This window comes from Mesoplodon mirus (genome assembly GCF_964341445.2).
Source record: "Mesoplodon mirus genome assembly, chromosome: 17".
In the NCBI taxonomy this organism is placed as follows: Eukaryota; Metazoa; Chordata; class Mammalia; order Artiodactyla; family Ziphiidae; genus Mesoplodon; species Mesoplodon mirus.
Window position 1 is genome coordinate 60524978 of NC_138993.1, and position 20123 is coordinate 60545100.

The window sequence follows — 20123 nt, forward strand, 5'->3', positions numbered from 1 at the left end:
ATCCACCTAAGTTGCTTGTGGCCAAAAGTCCAGTTTTTGACCTGTACTCAAAGGTTTGTGTGCTGGAAATGCTGGAAATTAATGAAGTGGATACTCCATTTAAGCATTAGCAGCAGAGTACCAGGAAAAGGCCAAAGGGAAAGATGAACCTGGGCTCAGAAAAAAAGCAGAGTAGAAGAAGTATAATCTGAGATTGGAACCTTTGCCTTTTGCACAGTCATCCCTCTACCCCCAAGTCCTTTTAGCCTTTTCCTGTAAAGGAGAATAGTGTTTCATCAAATCTGAGATGTTATCAATTTTAAGATGCACCCCTGGTTCATGTAGAGCTTTTTAATCAGCCAATTAAACTGACAATGCTTTCTTATAACTAGAAATTTTAATTTATACTTGTTGAAAAATATGCAAAATATTATATATGCTTTTCATACCTCACTATTTTGCACTCATAAGAAGGAAAAGAGAATAAAAAATGAATTGGTAAATGAACTCCAAAACTTCTTCACCAGATCTTAGTCTTTTGGATCACTTCCCACAAAGAGTCATAGAGAGCTCTGTTTTCTCATAAAATATCACCCTCTATGCCATCCGGAAAACTAGTGATACTTTTTAAATATGTCCCAATATTGTCTTTGGGGTTTTCTTTGAAGTTGCTGACATCCTGCAAGTTTTGATACTTGGGCTTTCTTGATCTTAACTGATACTGACAATGGAAGGTTTCAGGTAACAATTAAGACCTTCTTCTATAGACTGAATGTTTGTGTCTGCCCAAAATTCATATACTGAAACCAAATCCCTAATGTGATGATATTTGGAGGTGGGGACTTTGGGAAGTGAGTAGTTCATGAGGGTGACACCCTCATAAATACAATTAGTGCCCTTAGAAAATAGGCCTCAGATAGCTTCCTTGCCTCTTCCACCATGTGAAGACACAGCAAGAAGGCAGCCATCTGTGAATCAGGAATATGATTTTCACCAAGCACCAAATCTGCCCTTGCCTTGATCGTGGAGTTCCCAGCCTCCAGAACTCTGAGGAGTAAGTTTCCGTTGCTTATACGCCGCCCAGCCTACAGTATTTTTGTTATAGCAGCCTGAGTGAACTAAGACACCATCTTATTAAGGTCCCTAGATAGTTTATGATTGAGACATTGAGGGTTTCAGTTTTCCCATCATGCTGTTAGAAACAACAGCCGAGGTCGAGCACACTCAAGCAATAACACATCATCCCTTCTACCTGATCAGAGTCCATTTTAAGATTACATCGATTGTAAGATATATGCCAATTTCAGAAAAGCTAAAATGTGGAAAATGTACAGTTAGAATTAATGACATTAAGTGTTCAAGCTGTTCCTTGTTAACTGGGCAAAACGATTTACCAGTTTTGACATAATTCTATATTTACTAGAGTGAAACAACTGCTGATTAATTTAACCTGTTGGTCTGTATGACTTTTTCTTTCATAAGAGTACTGACCTTCCTGCCCTCAAAATCCATTATTTTGGAGTCCCCTACATTGTTCTCCATGCTTGGATCTAAAGAGACTGTAATGTCAGCAAGGTTTGTTTTCCCAATTTCTCTTCCCCTAAGCAGCGTGTACTTTGTAAACCCATTCTCTCACAAAAGGATTCAACATTTTTTAATACCAATTAGTAAAATACATAATTAAGTACTGTCCAATTTGAAGTTTAAGAGTACAAGCTGTATAATCCCTTCTCTAAGACCTTGAGACAGATGTGTTTCAGAATTCTCAATTTTCTTTTAATTTTATAAAGATAATATCATACATATACCATATCCTATGTAATCCAATAAGATCTAGTGTGGCACCCTGTAATCAGATGTGTTAATATTTCTGCGCTGAAATGTGTGAATTGTGATACTAAGAGGGATGAAGGCTATAAATGGCCTCACTTAAATCCAAGTTTGATTTTGCCACCAACTGAGATCACATCAGATGAGTTTTGCCACCAAGTGAGTTATGCAAATCTTCTAGTTTTTCAACCTAAATGGATCTTAAAATTGCAGATATGGAGCTGTGGACATATGTTAAGCATAAAGATTCACGTTTTTGCATAAAGTTTTAGGCATGAGCTAGAAGGTGAATGATATTTTAAAAGGTTGAAGGAAAAGGCAGGTTTTCTCAGTTCCCAAGTCATTGCATCACATTTGGAGAAATGGACAACATCCAACACTTGATATTGGCCAGGTGGCTCTGAAAATTTTCCTCATGGCATCATCTTCTTCCTCCTTAAGTTTCATCTCAGAAAATGGTATCACAAACTACCCAATTGCAAGCCAAAAACCTTAGAGTTGTCTTGATTCCTTTCTCATTTCTCCTCATGTCAAGCAGTCTTACCAACTCTACTTCCAAAATATGCCCTTCTGGAGCATATATGTTATAGGGCCTATAACATCCACTCTCCATCTCCACAGCTACTACTTGAAGCCAAACCTCTGCATGTCTTCTCTGACAAAATAGCCTCTTAATCCGTCTTCTATTTCTACTCTTAAGTCCCCACATAGCTACTCTCCATACAGCAGGCAGAGCGATCTTTAAATTCCAAATCAGATATCTCGTTCACCTGCTTAAAAACCTCCAAACTCTTACCATGACCAGCAAGGCTTTCCATGACCCAGATCCCATCCCCCATTCCCCCTTCACTTACTGTGCTTTTCTTACCTTCATCGGTTTCTTCCTGTTTTCAAATAAGCAAGCTTCATTCTTCTTTAGAGTCTTTTGCATTTCCTGCTTCCTTGCAGATGCAGCTGGGGACACTGATTCCCCAGACCTATGCCTCACTGGCTCCTTCTTCCTTACTTATGACCTTAGATGTCAATTCCTCATCCAGTACTTCCCGGGCTCCCAATTCAAAGTATATCTAACCTTGTCACTCAACATATGACTCTTGTTGATTTTCTTCAAAGTACCTACCATTATTTGAAGTTATCTTGGTGAATCGTTTGTTTACTTACTTACTGAGCTGTTTCTACCTTCTGGAATGTAAGCTCCATACAGGCGAGTACTGTTTACCATTGTATCTACACTGCCCAGACCCTTGCCTGGCATACAGCATTTAATGAGCAGAAGCTCATTAAATATATTTCAAGTGAATGAATGAAAGCCAAGCAATTAATTATTTAACATAGTCATTCTATTATTGCAGTCAAATTACTAGTGTTCCTGGTTCACCTAGGCTGTGCTCACACATTTGAAGTAAACTATGCACATTTTGGGGAAAACTATGCACATTTTGGAGAATGGTGGTATGACCAGAGCATTGGAATATTTTTTAGTTAGCTTGATATTTTGGCTGCTAAATCACTACTATATTTCTGTAATTTGTGTTATATTTAATAAATGCTTTCTATGAGCCATGGTAGCCATAGGCATATATATATATATATACACGTGTGTGTGTGTGTGTGTGTGTGTGTGTGTGTGTTATGCTTCTATCAACTCTGAGAAGTTTAAGTAACTTGTCCAATATCTCATATCTAAAATCCAGTGGCACTGGGGTTGATTCCCAGATTCCTCAGAGCACAAACCTGAGGAAATGAATGTAATCACTCAATTTATAATGAGATGAATTTAACCTTCTTTTAAAGATTCAAATGTCATTGTGAGAGTATTGCTATTCTATAGCACAATGAAAAAAATTAATGGTTATTTGAGTCCTGTGGGTTTTTAAAAATATGAAGATAGAAGAGTTTACTGTGTCTTTATGTCTGAAAGATTATCTTCTCTGTGGAAAACCTGAGTTCAGGGCCTCCAGGTTTATTCCCTGATATGCTTTTAGAAGATATAAATAAATTAGGAAAACCCTCTCACGAAAATAACTGGGTTTGCAAGGCTATCATTTTAAGTAAGGAAACCAAACTCTGCCTTCCCCTATATCCTTGACCTGAAGGGAGACATGTTTTCAGTAAGAAATTTAAATGTTTTGGTTTAATATTTATAAGAATATTAACCCTGTGTTATAGTGAAGAATATCCAGATTATTTATCAGGACAAAATCATTTTCATGTAATTCAATTAAAACTAGAAGACGACATATTGCAATAAAATTGGGATAGGCAAGTCTCCTGAACAGACCAACAGCGTGACCAAGATGAAGCATCCAGCTGTCCCATGGGCTAGTTATGTGCCTATTTTAAGACTATCCTGCTACTTTAGCTAAATAACATTTTCTTTGGCTTATTTTCTCATTTCTTTATTATGTTGCATAAAAGTGTAATTTCCTCAAAAATGACATTCATTCACACACAAAATATAGAATTTTAAATCAAAAAATTTGTCTTAAGGTTTTATTTTCAGTTCTTCTTGTAAACACTTCTCGTTAATGCTGACTATATTTAGTGAAACTTCCTTTATGTGTGTAACGACCTTTCAGCTATAACTAAAGTTTGAAGTATGATTATAAATGACTTTTTTTTTGAAGTGTCAAATCCTTCTTTAATTTCTGGCTCCACACAATGGCTACAAACATCCTCAAAAGCAATTTTTAAAAAGCCATTTCAAAAAACATTATCTAAAGTAATTTTAAAATAAAGTGTTTTAAAATTATAAATACTCTAATACATTCTAAGTATAAAAAATTTAGGACTGCAAAATAGTTATTTTGAAACATTTGAGTGTCTTTTTTCAGATTTCTTTAAGGAATCTTATAATGGCAAAAGAAAATAAAAAGAGGTTAATTTCCTGAAAGATACAAAAGAAAGAAATCTAAACAATCCGTATGTAAGTCTCATGACCACATAAAAATGATTGCACCCATGGTCAAAATGTTACCAAACTGGCCTACCAGACCTAGGCTGGGGTCATAGCCAGGGCCGAGACCCTGGAGATTCCTCTCCTGATCAGATTTCTGCGCCAAAACCAATAGCAAAACCAATGCTGAGACTGGAACAGCACAAGCTTTATTCAATGATCAAGGAATGGAGAAGTGGGAACCTAGTTCACAAACTAACTTCTTAACCCAATTTGGGTGGAGACACCAAATATATAGGAGGGTCCAGGTAAAAAGGGAGGGAATTGGAAACAGCAGGAGGAATATTCATGAGTTATCCAAGAACAGGGGTGTGGTTTGAACCCGGAACTGATGCAACTCTCCTTCTCCGCAATTGTCTGGGCTTTTCCTGTTGTTGTCATGGCAATCATCAGCTGGTGGGCATGTAATTTAGCTAATACATTACAAGGAGTGTATAATGAGGTTCAAGGTCTACTGGAAGTTAAATTCTCCACCATCTTGGGTCTAGTTGGTCCTAACCGGTTCTTGTTTTTTCTCTTGCAGCTTCCTCCCGAAACTGAGATAAGAGTAATTGGTTTCTATTAGAGGGAGAGGCAGGGGTATGATTCTGGGGCAACAGCCTTGTTAACAATAACCATAGAGAAAAAAATTTTGTATTTGAAAATTTTATACATATGGTGCCATCATGTGCTTTCCAACGTATATTACTTCAGTGATTTTTCAGTAACTTAATTTTCCTAGATCTCTGTTTCACTATTTCTCAATCTCCCTCAAGGCCACCACACATTGGAGGAAAACCTGTCTTTGCTAGAGGTGCAGTTTATAACTGACACAGAACAGGCACGCCAGCCTGAGTGGGGCTTATATTGAGTCCTAGCTTATTGACTCAGAGAAGGGCTGGAATTTAACCAGCACCTCCCAAAATGAGACTGTCTTTTACCAGCACATCAGCGAACAGGCTGATTTAGAAGCCTCGAATCCTAAAGTTCCTCCATAGGGAGGGTACTATTGACATTCCTTACTGCATGTAATCCCCCCAATAACCCTGTCTTTTAGGTTCTGCTATGGTTCTCATGTTACATATAGAGATACTGAGGCGCAAACAGCCAGTCAGGCTTGGGCAAGGCTTTGACTAAAAGCCTCTTTGGTTGCAGGTTATTCTACTGCTTATACTTCCTTTCCAAACACTGGAGAACTGAAAGATTTATAGATGAGTAAAGAGGGCCAGGGCAATGATTCTCAGTTGGTTAATGGATAGATAATGGAATACATATATTCCATTATTTGTATGTACAGAAAGAGAGAGAGAAAAGATACCAGTGGTTTTGGTAGAAAATACCAAATTTTAAGAACAAATATAAAAAATGTAAATATAAAGATTAAAAAAACAGAAGGATTAATGCTATGACTGCTTACTCAGAGAAGAGGATTTTCTTTCTGGTAAGTTTTCATACATGAAATCCCTTCTCTATAAGCATTTAGATCAAACTTCATTCACATTAAGAGAAATTAATTGCTTTCCATTTCAATTTATTTTCACTTAAAGCCAGCCAGTTTTTTCCCTAATATTACAGACTCATGCTTCACAGACACTATTAACCAAAAAAAAAAAAAAAAAAAGAAAAGAAGAAGAAGAAGTTTAAGTTCATGACAAGGAGGGAATGAAAGGCTTAAGAGCTTGAACTCGATCCTCAGATTGCCTGGATTCAAATCAACTGTACCTCAGTTTTCTCTCCTGTAAAATGAAAATTGTGAGGATTAAATGAGAAGGTACAAAAAAAGCACAAGATATCTGATAAACATTAAATTATAGCTCTTACATCTATTCTGATGTTATTTTACATGCAGAAGTGATCATTTGAATGTCTTAGATAATAAAATGGCTTCAATTGTCAACAATTCATACTAGAAATGCATAGATTATTGAATCAATTCTGTAGTGAATACAGGGCTGATTGCCAGTGTCCCTAAATTTTCATATAATGAGATTTCCTTAAAGGTGAGTGATATTCCATAGGTACAAATGCCCCATGCCTCCTGATCTTAAAACTACACTCCAAGCCACTCATGAATCACTTCATTTTGGCATTTAGAAAACTCAAATCAGCATAACACAGCCTTACAATGTCCTTAATGTGACCCCATAAAAGATTTACTTGTAAACAGACAACAGAGTCATGACAAGCATTTTCCTTTATCTGCATCAGAAAGCATGGCTATTTTGAAAGCCTGAGAAGATTAATAGGCTTTATAGCTCAAGTATTTTCCCTCCAAAATTCCTGGTTTCATGTGGGCTAGATTAAGGATGATACGGTTGAACAATTAATGCCCAGGATTCCAAGAGTAAAACTGTATTGCCCCAAGCAGCAGCCTCAAAGCACAGCTAGCAATTAGCCATTCAGAGCAAAGGGCTGTTTGACTGTTTATTTATAACTCCTGGCTGTCCATTGCCTGCAGGGGCCCATGTCTGCTGCCAGTGGGGCATATCAAGGAATGAGGATGTGGCGGATTCCATTCCTGGGACCTGTGGAATCCGGGTGGAGCTTGGCATCGCTGCTGTTGCTCAGCTGGTCTTGCTTCATGTGCAGCTGGAACTCTGTCATGTAATGATGGAGACTTTCACTTACAGTTAAGGTATGCTGACATCTGCATGTGTTCATCATGCTGCATGATTCACGCAAACCTGAGCAAAGTTGGGTTTTGTTCTTAGCTAAGTCAGTAACAAAGGAGCTACTTTAGGTGCCTATGGGAATTTCAGAGATCATAGGTATGGTGATATAATATCTACACAATAGATATCTATAAAATATCTATATAATACCTATATAATATCATATATACCAGAGCAGGGAAAAATTCAGCAGATAAAATTCATGTTGTTAACTGGTTGACCTTAAAATAGAGCGAGTATCTTGGAATATCCAGGTGAGTCCCATGTAATCACAAGATTCCTTGAAAGTTGAAGAGGGAGGCAGGAGAGGTGGTCAGAGTGATGTGAGGTGAAAAGGACTGGACACATCTTCATTGGAGGGAGGGAGGGACCACCAGCCGAGGGCTGTAGGCAGCCTCTAGAAGCTGGGAAAGGATAGGCGGTGGATTGTCCCCTAAAGCCTCCAGAAGGAACACAGCCCTGCCAACTGACCCCTTCCCGTGAGACCCAGGTCAGACTTCTGCCCGGTAGAACTGATAAAGAATACATGTGTGTTGTTTTAAGCCACTGTTTGTGCTAATTTGTAACAGCAGCAAAAGGAAACCAATACACTTTCTCTGTGGCCCCAGAGACCTCCCTGTTTTGCCTCTTTTTTTCCCCAGGGTACTCCTCTTTCCTGGTTCCACATCTCTTACTGTTCCTTCGCAATTTCTCGTTAGCTTCTCTTGAATATCTCTAAAAATTGGTTCTTCCCCAGGTTACGCAGCTAGTTCTCTTTTCTTGCTCTACAGGCATCACAAATTTGCTGAACATGGCCCAGATTCAGCTTGCAGCTATGTTTTCATTGGCCTACACAGTGTGTTTTCACAAACCAAATTGAAATGCACTTAGGTAAGACATGTGTCCTCTGGTTTTCCATAATTCACCCAACTCCATACTGTATTTCACCCCGCCTACTTCCCTGGCTTACACTGTTGGCTTTGTCCTTTAAGGTTTTGAGTTGAAGATCCCTCTCCTAAAACATAAATGGGTAATGAGATGTCAAGATGTTATATTAAAAAGAATTCTTGGGAATTCCCTGGTGGCCCAGTGGTTAAGACTTCACCTTCCAATGCAGGGGGTGTGGGTTCTATCCCTGGCCAGGGAGCTAAGATGCCACATACCTCGTGGTCACAAAAACAAAAAAACATAAAACAGAAGCAGTGCTGTAACAAATTCAATAAAGACTTAAAAAAAAAAAAAAGGTCCATATCGGGAGAAAAAAAAAAAAAAAAAAGGTCCACATCGGGAGAAAAAAAAAAAAGAATTCTTGAGTCAAACAGGTTTAGGAAATGCCAAAATAGACAAAGGTAGGTTGTTATATGTCAGGAGTTGACACCTTGATTATGCTAGCTATCATATATCTATATAATATAGGATATAGCTGCATACAGCAGGGCTGCATACAACAGTTTAGAGTACTGGTATAGACCAATGAAGTAATGCATCCGGCAGAAATTGCTAACAGCCAGCTGGAAGCTGATACAGTGGAAATTATTCGACTCTTTATGCAATAAGGGGGAACTCTTTTAATTCACAAGACAGGATTTTCAGGTGGCTTGTTGAATTCCCTTCTAGACACTGAACTCTAATACTTAGAGTATGGAAGGGGGTGAAAGCCTGAGCTAACTAATTACCTCCCCAACTTATGTCCCCATGGAACCTTAGCTAGGGGAGCATCTTACAGGTAGGGTGCTCCAAGTATACACACTGAGATGTGTTGTTCAGTACACTCTTTTCATTACTGCAGCCATCACCTGTATCTTAATGATTTCCCGAAGCTATAAATATAATAAATCGGACACCTACAAAGCACGTACATACTGCATGTCACATACTGTTCTAAGCACTTTCACACATATAAGCTGATTCATGACCTTGAATGATAATAGGCACTGTTCTTATCCCAATTTTACACGTAAAGAAACTAAGACTTGGGGAACTTATCATGTACTCAGTGTCACACAACTAGAAAGTTACAAAGCTGGAATTGGAACCCACCTTGTTCCCGAGTCTGTGCACTGCACCACCTACATCTAGCACTTACCCTGCTCTTGAACTGGAGGTGTGGGTCCAGTATAAGAAAGTACTGTGTGCCAGGAGTAGCTGAAAATATAACAAGTCATTTCAGATAAGATTAAATTCGTTGCCTCAGAAAGAGGTTGGAGGACTTCTTAAGTGGGAATTTTCTGGGAGGTGCTAGTATTGAAGACATCTAATCTAACCATAAGATCTTTCTAAATATGAGATTCTAAAAGGGTAAGAGAATCTATGCTGACTGAAAAGGCAACATGAGCAAAGGTAAGGAATGCTGTCCAGAGCAGACCAGCCTGGCCGTTAGGAAAAATTCACGGAGAAGCGGCTGCCGAGTAGCCCTTCAAAGATAGACAGGAATCAGATTGCAGGAGGCTTTGAACGTCAGCAAAAGAGGGATTCGATCTCAGTCCTTTAACTGACGGGGAGTGCTGAAAAGTACTGCATGAGGAAAGTGATAAAGTTTTAAAAATATATGTACATAGTGATATGAAGGAAATTAAGACAATCGTCTTGATCTCCTGAGTGATGACTGGGGTCAGTCCTCTTTTGCATCGTCTCTTCCTCCCTGCCCCACTAGGTGGCACCAGAACCCAAAATCAGGCCACTAGAAAAGGCTGTCTCTGTTCTTAGCCGTTCTTGGAGGATGACTTTGTATAAAGCTATTTGATGCGATTTGAACATATCAAAAAATGTTTTTATTGCCAATCCCTAATTTGCCTCTTCATTCACCCTGGGGTATTTTTCCCGTAGTTAACAATTTTCAGCTTAACTAACTGTAACGTTCTGAAGAAGAGCTTCTGGGGACCCTGCCAGCTTAGAGTACTGGTATAGACCAATGAAGTAATGCATCCAGCAGAAATCGCTAACAGCCAGCTGGAAGCTGATACAGTGGAAATTATTCGACTCTTTATGCAATAAGGGGGAACTCTTTTAATTCACAAGACAGGATTTTCAGGTGGCTTGTTGAATTACCTCCTAGACACTGAACTCTACTTACAGTATGGAAGGGGGTGAAAGCCTGAGCTAACTAATTACCTAATTCTTCAGGAAAGAAATCTGAGAGCCCAGCACATTGTCCCTCCTTCCTTTCTGAATGCCTCTTCTAGGTACCAACTATTCTATGCAGAAGAGGGCTCCTCCTTTACGTGTTTCTTAATTGAAGCTTTTTTTCCCCTTAGCGCCACCGTTCTGTTCTTATTCTGCCTTTTTAAAAGGTGGGAGGGCTTTCAATTTGTTGGAAAGTTAGTGTGCTCACAAATTTACATAGAAAGCAATCATTTCTGGTCACATGTAAATATGTATGTAGTGACAAAAGTACCCATAAATCAAGATTCCTATTTTAAACATCTAAGACCAGTTCACATGGTTCAAAGAATCAACAGGCAAATGGCATATTGCTCAAATCACAGGTAAGTGGGCACATGGAATTTTTCCCTAAATCCTTCAAACTGAAATTTGAGGAGGAAATGCAAAGTTAGTGTTCGTGTCACAAAGGAGGTATTGTTTAAAGATAAACAGACTTTTGTCTAAATACCATGGTCTCAATTTTTCCCTGATTTTAAAGAAAAAGAAAAAAAATGTATGTACTCTACTGAATTTTATTTGAAATTTTTACACTTCCATTTTTCTAAACCTGCCTTTTCTAAAATAGGCAGTAGAAGAGAGAGGCTAAACTAGATGATAAACTTATGGACTTGGATAAATAATTAATGGCCTGGAGTAATTAGCTGGAAGATGTTTAATCATTAATCTGTCTGAGTCATCACAAGCATTTGCTCCTACCCACAAAGTATTGCACTAATTATGTGTATATATATTTTGTCAAGATGGAAATAAATACATGATGAGAATCAGCACTTTGAAAAATTAAAATATGAAACAAGTCTGTTTGATCTATTCTTTGTTTGTTAAAGATAAATGAAATTTCACTTTTCCTTATTTTACCTAGTAAGAAAAAAGTTGTAGAAATTCCACCTGCATTTCTAAGCAAGAAGTCAAACTTTTTGGTTAGGGAGGCAAAATAGTTGGCTAATTTTGTCTTTCTTTAGGGACTTTTTCCAGGAAAAAAAAAAAAAAGCCAAACCCAAAACACCTCATTATTAAAGTATCTGGTGAACAATTAGGGTTCTTTCAGAGGACTTAATGGAAAAAAATGTCCTTTAACATAATGCTGTTTCGCAATTTATGGCTGTGTTCTTCAATGTGGTGTTTTCCAATACAATTTTATTACAGGCTTTAAATTATACTTTCACAGGAAAGGTCTGCCTTTAAACTTTTAGGTCAGAATTGTTCAGATCTTTTCACACTGAATCAATCAGGTTTAAAGCTGGCAAAATCCTTGGCAGCCTTGTAAATCTTTCAAAAGATGTTATCCAATTACCCTTCATGGGCCACAGGATTCTACAGCGTGACTGTTTCCTTCTCTGTGTGGAATTAAGTGCTCGTGAGAGGTTAGAAACCAATGGAGTTGAAAAATAAGGTTTTGCATTTTTCTTCCCCTTTACATGGTATAGATATAGCTCCAGCTACTAATATATTATGAGATCGGCCACAGACATTCTGACCTAAACAGTGGCCCTGGTATTTACTTGTTTTAAATTAGCAAAAAAAGAAAGAAAGAAAAAACACATTAAAATAGTACCAGAATGGTGCCCATTACAAAAACTTTATTTGGGACCTGTATTCAGAATTTAGCGTAAAGATATACGTCAAATAGAAAGCATAAGAGATCACTATTGCTGTTAGCTTTTCAAGAAGAACAGATTTTTAGGTACACTCAATAAATGCACATGGATTGGAAAAAATAACAAAGAAGATAAATGTACTTCTTTGGTTTGGGTTTTGATCTTCTAAAAAAATGTGCTTATTTTCCATTTGAAAAGCACATATTAATCTTTGTTAGTTCTTCCTCCTCTAGGTTGCCAATATAGAATACTAATAAAAGGCTAAGGAGACATTCAATTTATATAAAAGCTTATTTCATGCCACTTGGTTTCAAGAGGAAAAATAATCATGGGCAGAATCATTTCGAAATAATTTTTCAAGGAAAAATGTGAACATGCCTATGGATTCCTTCACAGAAGCTAGAAAAGCTCTGTTCTCCTTTGTGATGTAAAAAACCTAGTGGAGGTTATGGGATTGTAGTTGCACCTTTGACCTCAAGGCCTCTGGAGTCATTCACTTGTCATGACCTTTGACCTTTGGCAAATCACAACCCTGACTCTCTGTTTCGCTTGATTTTTACTACCTATAACAAAAGGTCCTTCCCCCTCTGGAATGCATAAGAAGAAGTCATATAAATGTTTAAAAATAGTGTGTCAGCCAACAGTCTGGCCAAGAGAAGATAAGTATCAACAACAAAAACAAAAAAGTCACAAAGCAGGAAGGAAAATGGCTAACATTTGAAGTGTCCTCCGGTGGAGTAGATTGATTTCAGGGACTACAGTGTGAACAATTGGCCACATGTTCCCTCTCTTAAAATCTTTGTTTTCTTTGATTTAAAATGTGATGTAGCAAGCGGTGGGAAGGTTGGTGCTGTTATAAATTGTGCTTCTGATTCTTTGCAGGCCGGTCATTAAAACTTGCAGACATCACCCCCGCAGCTGTGTGTTCATCAACACTTCCTTTTAACCACTATCTAAATTGCTTCCATCTCCAAAGAAATGCAATTCCCCTTATCAGGATTGTGAGTGAAAGGTGAATATGTGTAAACACTGGGAGTAAAATGTAGAATTGGAACCAGCTCAAGTGCAGCTGAGGAACCAAGGCAGTTGATAGTTGTAAAAATGTATACAGGAGGCCTCTGGATTGAAGAGTCAGTTACTGAATATATACAGTATTAAGTCCCAAATCTTACTTAGTCTTTTTTTCTTACAGTGATTTTAAAATTTTTATTATTTACTTATTTATTACAGTAGGTCCTTATTGGTTATCTGTTTTAAATATAGCAGTGTGTACATGTCAATCCCAAACTTAGCCTTTAGGATATCAACTGTTAAGGATCTAATATACACTACTGATTGGTTAACTATCAAGTAATTCGAGTTTTCACTAGTTTTCCTTTCTAATACTCAAGTTTATTTGCTTGCTTATTTATTTTAAACAAATAGTGGGGAAGGGGATGCTTGAAGATACAGATTAAAAAGTGTCTAGAAGGCTCAATACAGCAAAGTGATGTATGCTTTTTCACCAGGATGAGAACAAATGGAATCTCTTGAATTTTAATACTGTAGGATTTGTCTACTTAAGGAATACTCTTGTGGTTACTTATTTCCCAGCCCGCATGGAGATTTTTTGTTTTATTTGCATTAAGATAGAATATTTTAATATTTATTTTGGGGACAGTTTAATTTTTAGCTGTTTTCACTGGCTGTATAGTGGAAATCCACCAATTTCTTTTTTTTCCTGATAGTTTCTCATTCTCTAAGGATCAAAAGAAGTGCTTGCTACTTTGAAAATACAGTGAAAACTGGCACATTGATGAAGTTAGTTCTAGATGAGCAATGACCTGGTTCAATTAGAATTTAGAAGGAAAATTAAGGGTTTGCCAAGTACTCAAACAAGTCTAGTTAAAATCTTTGCAACAAAGACTTTTCAGTATTTGTAATTCATTTTAAACACAGCTGAAAACAAAATCTCTTTTAAAACTCTTAATACAAATCTGTTTATAGAAGTATATCTGCAATCTAGTTTTTGTAATCTCTAGACAGAATTCATTAGAAAGGTGTCCAACTTTTAAAATGTTATCCTTCCTGAGGTCAAGGTAAGGTAAAGTGAATGGGCAGCAAACTAAGGAGTGGTAGGTATACTATGCTCTCTGAACGTGTTTCATACTATGGGACATCCCGTGCTATTCGAAAGTACTTTTTCCTAATTTTCACTTCTATCACCACAATACCAAAAACTTCCTGCAGCAACCAGGATCTTTTCCCCTCAGATCTCAGCTAAGGGTCCTGTGATTTCAAATTAGAAATCTCAGAACTTAGTCTTTGTTACCTTTCCACTGGAATATTTATGACTTCCTGTAGAGCTAGTCTTCAACAATACTTAATTAACCATATGGAAATTTGAGGGAATTTGTTGAGTTTCTTACCCGAACATGTTTTTGAGTCTGAAAGTTGAGTCGATAGAAAATACATTGATCCCTTAATTTCACAGAAACCTGTGACACATCATTTGGATAACGAACTGATGGACATTATCCATGTTTTCATTGTTTCCCCTACTTTGAGTCATTGAAATACTGCTGTCTCTCATTTTCTCCTTCTTCCTGAAAGACAGGGTCTAGAATTTTTATAGCTGTGATTTTTAAATAATAATATTATGAAAGATAGTAAACCAACCAATTTTACTTAGGGTTTTACAAGGCTAATATTGACAGCAGTATTTCTCAAGACCCCCTACTATGGACTTCCTCTAGAGCAAGAGCTTTTCGAAATGCAAGACATCAGTCTCACTGCTCTCACCTTCCACCACCTCCCCCGAACGGCACACGCACAGCTCTGCTTAACATATGTCGGTCACTATCCATCCAGATAGAGCAGGGTTTCTCAACATTGCTACTGCTGACAATATGGAGGGGATAATTCCCTGTTGTGGGGATTGTCTTCTTTCATTTCAGAAGATAGAGACGGGTCTCTATTCCCCAGGTGCCAATGTCACCCTCCCCAAGTGGTGACAACCAAAAATGTCTACAGCCATTGCCAAATGTCCTCAAATTTCCCCGGGTTGTGAACCACTGAGATAGAGACAAAATCCTTAAAAAGTGCCTGCATGGTATTTTCGTACCTATCAAAACCTGTGTTATTCAGGGTTCTCCAGAGAAACAAAAGTGTAGTATAGATAGAAAGAGATTTATCATAAGGAATTGGCTCACGCAGATAGGGAGGCTGGCAAGTCCAGATCCACAGCATGGGCCAACAGGCTGGAGACCCAGAAGAACAGATGGCACAGATGAAGTGAAAGGTGTTCCACTGGAATATTCATCTCTCTCAGTGACCCCTTCCTAAGAAGGGATCCTCAGGCTTTAGGGACACAGACCTTCTCTCAGTTCCTTGAATATATGTCCTTTCCCATGGTGGGTCTCTGCACCTGATGTGCCCAGTCCTGGGACACTTTTTTCCCACCACACCCTCCATTTGGGCAATGAACTCCTTTCCACTCACCTTCACTTGCACTTCCTGATGACATTCTTCTCCCCATTCTTGGGTAGGTAACGTCTCCCTAACTTTTCTTCCACAGCACTGATGCAACTTCTTCAGAGCACTCATCACTGCAAAGTCCTTGGGGCTTTTTTCATTTTTATCTTTCTCTGTGTCTCCAGCACCTAGCATATAGTAGGTACACTTGTCCCTTGGTATCCACAGGGGACTGGTTCTAGGACCCCCATGGATAACAAGATCCATGGGTGCTCAAGTTCTTCATATAAAATGGCATGGCATTTGCATATAACCTATGCACATCCTCTTGTATACTTTAAATCATCTCTAGATTACTTCAAATACCTCATACTATGTAAATGGTACGTAAATATCTGCTGGCACATGAGAAATCAAAGTTTTGCTTTTTGGAACCTCTTGGAGGTTTTTTGTGGAGAATATTTTCAATTCATGTTTGATTGAATCCACAGATGTGGAACCCACAGATACAGAGAGCCGACTGTACTCATAAAATATTTGTTGTTGGGCTTCCCTAGTGGCGCAGTGGTTGAGAGTCCGCCTGCCGATGCAGGGGACACGGGTTCGTGCCCCCATCCGGGAAGATCCCACATGCCGCGGAGCGGCCGGGCCCGTGAGCCATGGCCATTGAGCCTGCGCGTCCGGAGCCTGTGCTCCACAACGGGAGAGGCCACAGCAGTGAGAGGCCCACGTACCGCAAAAAAAACAAAAAAAAAAAACAAAAAACAAAAAAAAACTTGTTGGCTGCCTGAATAAATGAATTAACGTTTACCCCAAATAGTTTTCAGATGATTATTGGCTTACTGAGTGACTGTTGGTGAAATGACTGATAATCTAGGCCTCACTCCCCCTGTTTGTCTTTCCAAAACTTTGAACACTGTAAAATGCATCGCTTTTTTTATACTGTAGCATAAAATGTGTCAGGAGCATTTGCACACTACACATTTTGGAATTTAATGACTTAAGGAAGGGTAGGTATGCCCATGATCAATTAATTGCCTCTGGGCTCCAAATTTACCCTTTATTGCCTTGCTTTATGATATTGGAGTTGGAACCCATGAAGATTTCTCCTTTGCCAGCTGGCAGCATATTAAGCTTTGTCAGTGGAGGGTGCCAGAGGAGGGACAGTGCCAGAGAAAAGACTTCTCTTGACTGGGTTGCATCCTCTCACCTTGCTCCTAGGATGCAGCTGCTAGAGGTGTGTGTTCAGGAGGTCCAATGGCACAGCCCTCCAGCAAGTCTTGCCGGGACCCCAGTGGAAGGCTTTCTGAATTCAATCCCTTTGCAGGTTTCCCTTCTCACCAGCTCCTGCCAGCTGGCTGTGACCAGTTTTGTCCTGGAGCTATTCGGTGAACTTCTCTGCCATCCAGTGGGTCCAGCCACACTGTCAGCAATGAATTCTACATCTGTGTGGGAGAGGATGCCCCCTCTCACCGCAGTGGTCTTCCTTCACTGAGTACTGCCTCTCAGCACTGGGAGGTTCTTTGAATTCTCCTTTATGCCCTCTTAGAGGCTATGTACCTGCTACCAGTTAATAATTCGTTGTATTAAATGTTCCCTTTTTAAATGACTGGTGTGGATTCTGTTTCCCTGGACTCTGTCTGGAACAGTGGATCAATGAATAAAAAGTCTGAATACATACACACAAACACATGTACATAGTTTTATCTCAAGAATATTGAAATATGCCTTCTAAGATGAAAAATTGTAGCAAGCAGAGCTTTTAAAGGACATACTGCAGGGATCAGTATCCAAGAAACAGAATTTTACTGCTGGATGGAGCCCAAGCGTTCACCCAGGCCCTTGTTTTCCAGTTGAAGCATCTCTGTCACCAAGAGGTTAAGTGACTTCCTTTACTGCTGAGTGGAAGAGTGGCCTGATAGGAGGCAGTTCCTCCATGAAATGTCCCTGCCCCCCTTCTCCGCCCCGGGGAAGATGCTCTCCCAGACCTTCACCAGATGACTCACTGGCTTTTTTACGAAGACCCATGAGAGGGGGAAATTTCTCTCAGGTCTAAGTACCAGAAATAATTATGCTTCTTCTGAACAACTGCTCCAGATTTAGCTCATGGACAACGTGAATCACGTAAGTGCTTGTTTTCCATTTAGGATGGTGGCCAGAAAGCTTCTGGGCCACGCGATGGCTCTCTCCTGGCAAGGGGGCAGCACCTCATGAAACATACCTTTTGCATCCCAGGCCTCCTCCAGCTAATCTCAGCTGTTTTCTACCCTGCTTTCCTTGATTACCTGACATATTAATTCTCATTATCTTATTACACATCAGACACTTTACTTTTTTATTTTTTTATTTTTGGGTACCCGGGCTTCTCACTGTTGTGGTCTCTCCCGTTGTGGAGCACAGGCTCCGGACGCGCAGGCTCAGTGGCCATAGCTCACGGGCCCAGCCGCTTTGCGGCATGTGGGATCTTCCCGGACCGGGGCTCGAACCTGTGTCCCCTGCATCGGCAGGCGGACTCTCAACCACTGCGCCACCAGGGAAGCCCCATCAGACACTTTAAAACATCAATTTAAGAATAGGCTAGCTAATCAACTATACGCCAATATAAAATAAAAATTAAAAAAAGAATAGGTTAACTATAAATAAAATATTCAAGTACAAATCTTCCATTATCTTTATGCTCACTTCAGCATTCTTTTCATTACGGTGTTTGATGACAACAGAAAGGAGTTTAAATACTTACTTCCTCCCCAAAGTGGGTGCGCCTTGAATGCCTAAAAGCAATTTGTTCAGACATTTCAAAATGTTCCCTGTCACTTGCTCACCTAACTAATGTGGTTCACAGATAGTGGGCCAGCGTCCTTTTAACTCTCAGATTTTGATTTATTTCAGCAAATATAAGATCAATTTTCCAAGTAATTCAATTGGCTTATTGGGTTAATGCCCTTCCTGGCTTCAAATGTATTCTTGTGCCTATTTCTATTACTCAAGGCTTTGATCTTCAACACTAAAGTCTGTATTTCTCTTAGGGCTCTTCTGGGTTGAACAGCTCAACTGAATCAATGAGGAATGAACCCTTATCTTCAGACACCCTAAGTTTTTCAAGCGACTGAACTAACGGAAATCAGAATAGACAAAGGAATTAGGAAAGACACATTGCAAATACCATACCCTATCAGTTTATATTTATTAAAAGAGGCTAGTAGATTTTCAAATATATACCCGTCTGGAAAGTGTGTTGGTTTTGAAATTATTCACAGAAAATATGCTTGTGTTTTCCAGTGTTATCAATCACCTGAAAATTTCTGATGAGCACTTTTTTTTTTTAATTTTTTTTTATTTTTGCTGTGTTGGGTCTTCGTTTCTGTGCGAGGACTTTCTCTAGTTGCGGCAAGCGGGGGCCACTCTTCATCGCGGTGCGCGGGCCTCTCACTATCGCGGCCTCTCTTGTTGCGGAGCTCAGGCTCCAGACGCGCAGGCTCAGTAGTTGTGGCTCACGGGCCTAGTTGCTCCGCGACATGTGGGATCCTCCCAGACCAGGGCTCGAACCCGTGTCCCCTGCATTAGCAGGCAGATTCTCAACCACTGTGCCACCGGGGAAACCCCCGATGAACACTTTTAAGACATTTTAACCAAACAGTCTTTGCCTGAAGTTTGTAATCGTTTGCTTAAAGAAAGCCCGTACACTGTAAGTGGAAGTTCTCCTGGCAAGGTGATGTAACATCGGGCACTGATATAAAAGGCAGTGGTATAGCAGGAACAGAGCTTTCTAGATACTGTGCACAGACAGGGTCCCTGGGGGCCAAGGGAAACCATGTTGGAATTTGCTGCAGTTACACCTGCTCTTGCCCAGCATGGGCCCACTTCTGATAAGATGGGGAATCCCTGAGTAATTAAATCAGGACTCTAATCTCCCCACTACAGAGCCTTTCCTTGGCATTAATAGTGGTGTTGCCCCTGAAGGAGACATTACCTGAGCTTTCCCTTGACAACCACGCAGGTTCCTCCAAGGCCATTTGCAGGATAATGTGAGTGAGTAAACATGAAGAAGCCTGGCTTGCACAGTACTTAGTAATATAAATATAACAATTCCTGTGGCGATTTTTGACTGTTGCCGAATTACAATGGGAATAAAGCAGCATGGAGCAAGCTATGGCCTAAGTGTGCTTAGTTTTGGGGTGAAGGTAGAGATAAGGGCTGGTGCGGTTTAAAAATAAATGATTCTGTTGCCATGGTTTCCTTCTTTACAAATTCTTTTCAACATGAATTTCTGTTGTTGTGTTTAATTTTAGATTCATGCAGATTTTCGACAAACAAGAATTCCTATACATCTGAGAAATGGCTTTTCAAAAGCTGCAGGAAGAGGAAGAGGTGTTTGGCAGTCTGGCTTAAACATTTCTGAATAAGCTGCAGGATTCTGGCTTTAGACAACTACCAAAGGAAAGCAAATGAAGAGAACGAGAACTTAGAGAACGCATAAGACTACGTTTAACCTTATGATTAAAAATGAATTCACAT

The 20123-nt window shown here is 39.4% G+C and overlaps 1 long non-coding RNA gene across 2 annotated transcripts in view; it reads right to left on the reverse strand.

Moving 5' to 3' along the window:
• Positions 1-5772: 5772 nt before the first annotated feature.
• Positions 5773-20123, reverse strand: part of LOC309792545 — a 43342-nt gene continuing 28991 nt past the window's right edge. For both annotated transcript variants that reach the window (XR_014291729.1, XR_014291730.1), the window contains exons 4-5: positions 9482-9540; positions 5773-6480 (exon numbers count right to left, since the gene is read on the reverse strand). This is a non-coding gene — a long non-coding RNA (uncharacterized lncRNA). The remainder of the gene's footprint in view (positions 6481-9481; positions 9541-20123) is intronic.